Source organism: Cnephaeus nilssonii (genome assembly GCF_951640355.1).
Source record: "Cnephaeus nilssonii genome assembly, chromosome: 6".
NCBI classification, from domain to species: domain Eukaryota; kingdom Metazoa; phylum Chordata; class Mammalia; order Chiroptera; family Vespertilionidae; genus Cnephaeus; species Cnephaeus nilssonii.
This window is the reverse complement of record NC_137077.1, coordinates 41301253-41308062: the sequence shown is the minus strand read 5'-3', so window position 1 is coordinate 41308062 and position 6810 is coordinate 41301253. Positions and strand designations below refer to the sequence as shown.

At 46.2% G+C, this 6810-nt stretch overlaps 1 pseudogene across 1 annotated transcript; it reads left to right on the top strand.

The window, feature by feature from the left end:
* The first annotated feature begins 340 nt into the window (after positions 1 to 340).
* LOC307102106 (nuclear prelamin A recognition factor-like) lies at positions 341 to 4128 on the top strand (annotated as a pseudogene). The gene is made up of 2 exons: positions 341 to 1605; positions 4044 to 4128. The product of its transcript is annotated as a nuclear prelamin A recognition factor-like (transcript).
* Positions 4129 to 6810: the final 2682 nt, after the last annotated feature.

Genomic DNA, 6810 nt, shown 5'->3' with positions numbered 1-6810 from the left:
TGGCAGGCAGGCCTCTTGGTCCCTTCTCCCGCCCTCAGACTCCAATCAATTGGTGGTGGAGGTGGGGTGGAACTGGGGACTGGCTTCCTTAGTAGTCCTGCAGGTACAATCTTCAGAGGACAAGCCAGGCACCAATGGACCAGCATTGCTGGCACGATCCCGACAGCGCTGCCGGCCTCCTGAACTCGGCCTCGGGCACTGCAGGCGCTTCCCCTCCCTAGACGCTCCACAAGGAAGAAAGGATACCACCAGCAGCGCCAGGGGTGACCAGCGGCGATTGACTGCTCTTCCCGTGTTTCCTCCAGGTCACTTGAGCTGGCCCCCGCCTGCCCCGCTCCAGATGAAGTGTGATCACTGCACACGGAAGGAATGTAGTAAAAAAACAAAAACCGATGACCAAGAGAATGCCGCAGTCACCGTCCGGAGTCCGGCTCAGGAGTACGGAGAGAAGGGAGAATTCCATAAGTTGGCCAATGCCAAGATATTTCTGAGTGACTGCCTGGTGTGTGACAGTTGTGTGACCACAGAGGAAGGAGTCCAAGTTTCTCAACAGAACACCGAGGACTTCTTCCGTGTTCTGAACCTTAATAAGAAATGTGACACCTCACAGCACAAGGTGCTGGCAGAGTCCGTGTGTCCTCAATCTCTGCCTTATTTTGCTGCTAAATTCAGCTTCAGTGTCACTGATGCATCCAGAGGGCTCTGTGGCTTTCTCAAAAGCCTTGGGGCACACTGTCTTTGACATGAAGATAGCTGTGGACTTCAGCATCCTGGAGACTCAGAAGGAATTTGTGCGTCGGTACTCCCAGCACCGTGAGGAAGAGCCCCGGCTACCCATGCTGACCTCTGTCTGCCCGGCTGGGACCGATATGCAGAGCGTGTGCTGGGTCACCCCATCACCCCCACCTCTGCACGGCCAAGTCTCCCCAGCAGATCATGGGCTCTCTGGTGAAGGATTGCTTCACCAGATGGCGGAACCTGTCCCCAGACAAGATTTTCCACGTCATTGTGGCCCCGGGTTATGACAAGAAACTGGAGGCCCTTTGAGAAGATGTTCCCACAGCTTTACATAGTTCCCACTGTGCTGACTGTGTGTTAACCTCAGGTGAAATTGTCCAGATAATGGAGCAAAGTGACCTTGCCTCAAACACCACCGCCATGGACACTCTGTTTGGAGACATGAAGGAGGAGGAGGTGAGGCTCCACGAGGGTGCCAGCTCCGACGGGTACCTGGCGCACATCTTCATGCCCATGGCCAAGGAGCTGTTCAACGAGGACGTGGGGGTGCTCACCTACCGCACCCTGAGGAACAAAGACTTCTAGGAGGTCACCCTTGAAAGGGACGGAGAGGTTCTGCTACGCTTTGAGGTTGCTTACGGCTTTCGAAACATCCCGAGTGGTCCTGAAGCTGTAGAGGGCAAGTTCCCTTGCCACTTCTGGAGGTCCTGGCCTGCACCAGGCATGCCTAAGCGGCAGGGGCCAGGCCCAGGCGGAGGACAGGCATACAGACAGGGCATTGCTGCGGCAGATGGAAGGCATCTATGCTGCCATCCCGGTGTGGCCCCCAGAGACCAGCGCCCATGTGCAGGAGCTGTACCAGGAGTGGCTGGGGCGGGGCGGGGGGGGGGGGGGGCGACTCCTTCTGGGCCCAGGTGGCCCTGCCCACCGCCTGGCAGGGCCCAGGGGCAGCCGGCCAGGACATCAAGTGGTAAAGGTCCAGCAGACTCCCGGCCTGCAGGCCGCCTGAAGAGGGGTGTCAGACTCATGAAGGAAAGGCTTAGCAACTCTGTCATCATTTTGGTTTTCAGAATTCCCTGCTCCCCATTTATTGGCTCCCTCCCTCTGAGGGGTGCTGTCATCGTCATATGGGTGCAACTGGAATATTGTATCTCGAGAGGATTGCCCCAATGTACGTATCCTTTTATCCGATGATAAAAAAAATCCCAAAGAACAAGAATGGAGACAGACTACTGTCCTTTAGGCTTAAAATAACCCCGGAAGTGTCCAGTGACGAGCTGAGACTTGGTTCTGCCCACGCGCCTCAGAGAGATTGGATGAGGAAATGGCCCAGTTTGGCCCTAACTTTACCCACTTATGTTACTCTTGAAGGTGTCTTTGCCACAATGTGAATAAACTGCCACCTTTTGGAATAGGGGCTCATACAAAAGTCTGCATTCCCAACTTGTTAAAAAAATATATTTTATTGATTTTTTCAGAGAGGAAGGGAGAGGGATAGAGAGTTAGAAACATCGATGAGAGAGAAACATCAATCAGCTGCCTCCTGCACACCCCCCACTGGGGATTTGCCCGCAACCAAGGTACATGCCCTTGACCAGAATCGAACCTGGACGCTTCAGTCTATAGGCTAACTCTCTATCCGCTGAGCCAAACCAGTTAGGGCCCCAACTTTTCTTGAAACAGATCCATGTTCTGCAGCTGTGGCCACCATCCTGAGATCAGGTCCTGTGGACCAGATCCTGTCACTGGGAATCAGGGGGCACTGGAATGGAGGCCCAACTCCCCCCCAGGTGCCCTTTTACATTCAGGAATTGAGCTGAACTCACTTTGGGGGAGGCCTGGCAAGGGTGACAGGTGTCACAGATGGAAGGATGGAGAATGGACAGGCGGACACCCTGCTCGGTCCCTCCCTGGATGGGGTCAGGCAGATGAAGGCCAACCAGCCCACCTCACAATTGGGTGAGATAGCATCCTCTGTGTCCACCTCTCACCCCGTGGGTCCGGCCACTCCCCTCAGCTCCGGGCAGCCCTCTGCGTTCCACGACAGCACACTCTGCCCTCACATGCTGCTTGCCCTAAGTAAGAAGGAAGACAGCAGTTGGCCCACAGACAACTACACAGAAAGATAGGGCTCACGGCTGGCGAGTGCAGTGGCAGTGGCGGGAACCTCTCCTGCCTCCATGGCAGCATTGAGGAGCAGCGAGCGGAGTGGTAAGGAGCAGTGAGCAGGCGGGCAGTGAAGAGCGAGGGGTCCCGGACTGTGAGAGGAATTTCCAGCTGTCGGATTAGGCCCGTTCCCTCTGGCAAACGGGCCTAAGCTGGCAGGCAGACATCCCCTGAGGGGTCCTGGACTGCGAGAGGGTGTGTGCACCAGGCATCTAATAAGAACACAAAAAGGAGCTTGACATCATTAATCATTAGGGGAGTGACCATTAAAACCACAATGAGCCCTGGCCGGTGTGGCTCAGTTGGTTGGGTGTCATCCCCTGCACCAAAAGGCTGCCTGTTTGATTCCCAGTCAGGGCACATGCCCAAGTTGAGGGCTCAGTTCCTGGTAGGGGGAGTGTAGGAGGCAGCTGATCAATGATTTGCTCTCACATCCATGTTTCTCTCTCCCTCTCCCTTCCTCTCTCTCTAAAAATCAATAAAAGAATCTTAAAAACAACAACAAATCACAATTATATCTCACTAAAAACGTATTGGAATGGCAAAATTAAACCAGCCAATCATATTAAGTGTTGGCAAGGATATGGAATGACTGGAACTCTCATACAATGCTGGTGTGAGTATAAAACAGCATACCACTTAGACAAAGTTTGACAGTTTCTCAGAAAGTAAACATATACATACTATATAAATAAACTATTCTATACCTAGCTCTGTACCTAGGAAAAATGAAAGCAAGTGCCCATATAAATACTTATACATAAATTTTTAGAGTAGTTTTATTTGTATTAGCCTTAAACTGGAAACAGCCCAAGTGTCCATTAACAGTAAATGGATAGATACTTTGAGGTATATCTATACAATGTAATATTACTCAGCAATTCAAATTAATGAACTATCGAAATACAAAATAGATGCTCTGAATTATGCTGAGTGAAAGAGGCCAGACAAAAAGAATATATGCTTGCATTATTCCATATATACATAACTCTAGAAAAGTCAAGCTAATGTGACAAAGAGCAGATTAGTGGTTGGATGGGATAGGAGAGCAGTTAGGGGCAGGAAGGAGATAATACAGGACATAAGGAAACTTTGGGGATTTATGGATTTACTCTTTTGATTGTGATATGGTTTCATAGGTGTATACATATGTCAAACGTATCAATTGCACACTATAAACTCAATATCTTCAGCTTTATTTTTGGTCAATTATATCTCAATTAAGCTGTTAAAAAATGAAGGCAAATGGAAGCATTATAAAAAATAATAAGAGAACTATTCATCACTATTCCCTGAACTAAAAAAAAATCTAAAAGGGGTTTGTTCTGGTGGAAGGAAAATTATCCTTAATAGAACAGAGTGGTGTAAAAAAGAATGGAGAATAATAAAAAGGATAAATATGTGGATAAGTCCAAATGGATAATGATTTGTAAGACAATAAAAATAAAGCCATTGGATATTCAAAATACATGTACTAACACATATAAACTGCAACATAAAAATGGGTAAATGGAGTTAAATGTTCTAAGTTCCTTCCATGGTTTGAAGTGTTAGATATATTAGACTTTAATAAGTTAACAATGTATATTTTAGCCCCTATGATAATATGGAATAAAATAATAAATATAATAACATATAGGAGAAAATAACAACAGTAATAAATTATTCCAATGAAGGCAAGAAAATAGAGAAAATGGGACATATAACAATGTGACAAAGAGAAAATGAGTAATAAAATTGTAGCTTTAATATAAGATATATCACCAATTATATTTGAATTAATAAGGCTAAACATTTTATTAAAAATTAAAGATAATATTGAATATAATTGACTGGATAAAACAACAATATCTAGTTAGATGCTTTTTATTTTAACTTATGTAAAAACTGAAAATAAATGGAAAAAGATAACTTTGCATACACTAACTTTCAAAGAACATTAGTATTTTCATAATAATATCAAACAAAATAAACTTTGAGGTAAGAGAAATCTAGAGCTACATAACATAAAAATGTCATTCTACCTTACAGTATAACAATTCTAAACTTGTATAGATCTACTTATATAGCTTCAAGATCTTAGAAAAAGTATTTGGAAGTATCTACTAAAAGGGAATATACACACTTTCTAAAAGAAGCCAGAGGAAAATGTTATAATACCTTTTAAGTAGTAGCAATAAGGCTGAGAGACAAGAGAGAGTTAATAGAAATGATACAAGCCAGAACACAATCTACACTTCATATTTTCAACAGAAATATGTACATTTATACACCTAATGATGTGTTCACATATATTCATAATAACATTATTTTTAATAAACAAAAACTAAAAACAATTCAAGTGTTCATTAAAGTAGAATGTCTAAATAAATTGTGGCATCTATACTAATAAAAGCCTAGGTGGCCCTCGCACCCTTGCACTCTCATGTCATCACAAGATGGCTGCCCCATGTCATTACAAGATGGCCGCCCCACATCGTCACAAGATGGTCACCACAAGATGGCCACCACAAGATGGCCATCACAAGATGTCCGGCAGTGGAGGGCAGTTGGGGGCGAACAGGTCAGCAGGGGAGGGAAGTTGGGGATGACCAGGCCTACAGGGGAGGGCAGTAGGGGGGGGGAGACCAGGCTTGCAGAGGAGTGCAGTTAGGGGCGACCAGATCGGCAAGGGAGGGCAGTTGGGGGCGACCAGGCCTGCAGGGGAGGGCAGTTGGGGGCAACCAGATTGGCAGGGGAGGACAGTTGGGGCTGACCAGGCTGGAAGAGGAAGGCAGTTGGGGGCCATCAGGCTGACAGGGGAGGGCAGTTGGGAGTGATCAGGTTGGCAGGGGAGGGCAGTTGGGGGTGACCAGGTCAGCAGGGGAGGGCAGTTGTGAGGAACCAGGCTGGCAGGGGAGGGCAGTTGGGGGTGATCAGGCTGGCAGGGGAGGGCAGTTGGGACATCCAGTCTGGCAGAGGAGGGCAGTTGTGGGCAATTGGGCCAGCAGGGGAGGACAGTTGGGGGTGACCGGGCTGGCAGAGGAGGGTGGTTGGGGGCAAGAACAGGCTGGCAGGCAGAAGTGGTTAGGGGCAATCAGGCAGGCAGGCAGGCCAGTCATTAGGAACCAGCAGTCCCGGATTGTAAAAGTGATGTCTGGCTTGGATCAGGACAAGATGGCCCTGATAGGCCCTGATTGCTGGCCAGGCCTAGGGACCCCAACTGTGCATGAATTTCATGCACCAGGCCTCTAGTACTTATATAACTAATAACCTCTAAATATCTAAAAGCTCTCTGAATTTCAAGATCTCTTATTCCCTACTCCTGTTACAAAGTCATGTTTATATTTCTTTGTATATGAATGGGGTGTTTTTCACGGGGGAGCCAAAGCTTTAGAGGTGTTCTCAATGGCATCTATACCCTCAAATGGACTAATCTCTTTTTCTCGGGTCAATCCAATGAACACTGGCTGGCTAGCGTTTCTCAAAGAACACTGATGAATCTTTTAATAGGAGCCTATGGTTAAATATGCTTAGGTAACACTGCTAAATATAACCTCTCTTTTAGAGATCAGCATGGTTAATACTTTCAAGAAACCCTGCTGTAAAGTATGACATTATTTTGGTCATCTTAGCATTCATTAACTAGTTTGACAAAGGAATTGAAACCCTTCCAACTGTTTTTGTTTTTTATCTGTTTGTTTTTGTTTTTAAAGATATCTGATACCCTAACTATTTTGGAAAACATTGATGTATAACAATTCTGTGTGTGTGGCCATTAAATAAAATAATTTATAAAAAATACATAACATAATTAAGAGCTGACAATTAATTAATTTAACTACTCACTGCAAAACCTAGGTATTAGTTGAAATCACCCAGCCCTTGCTTATCCACAATTGACTCAATACTCTCTCTATTTTTTAG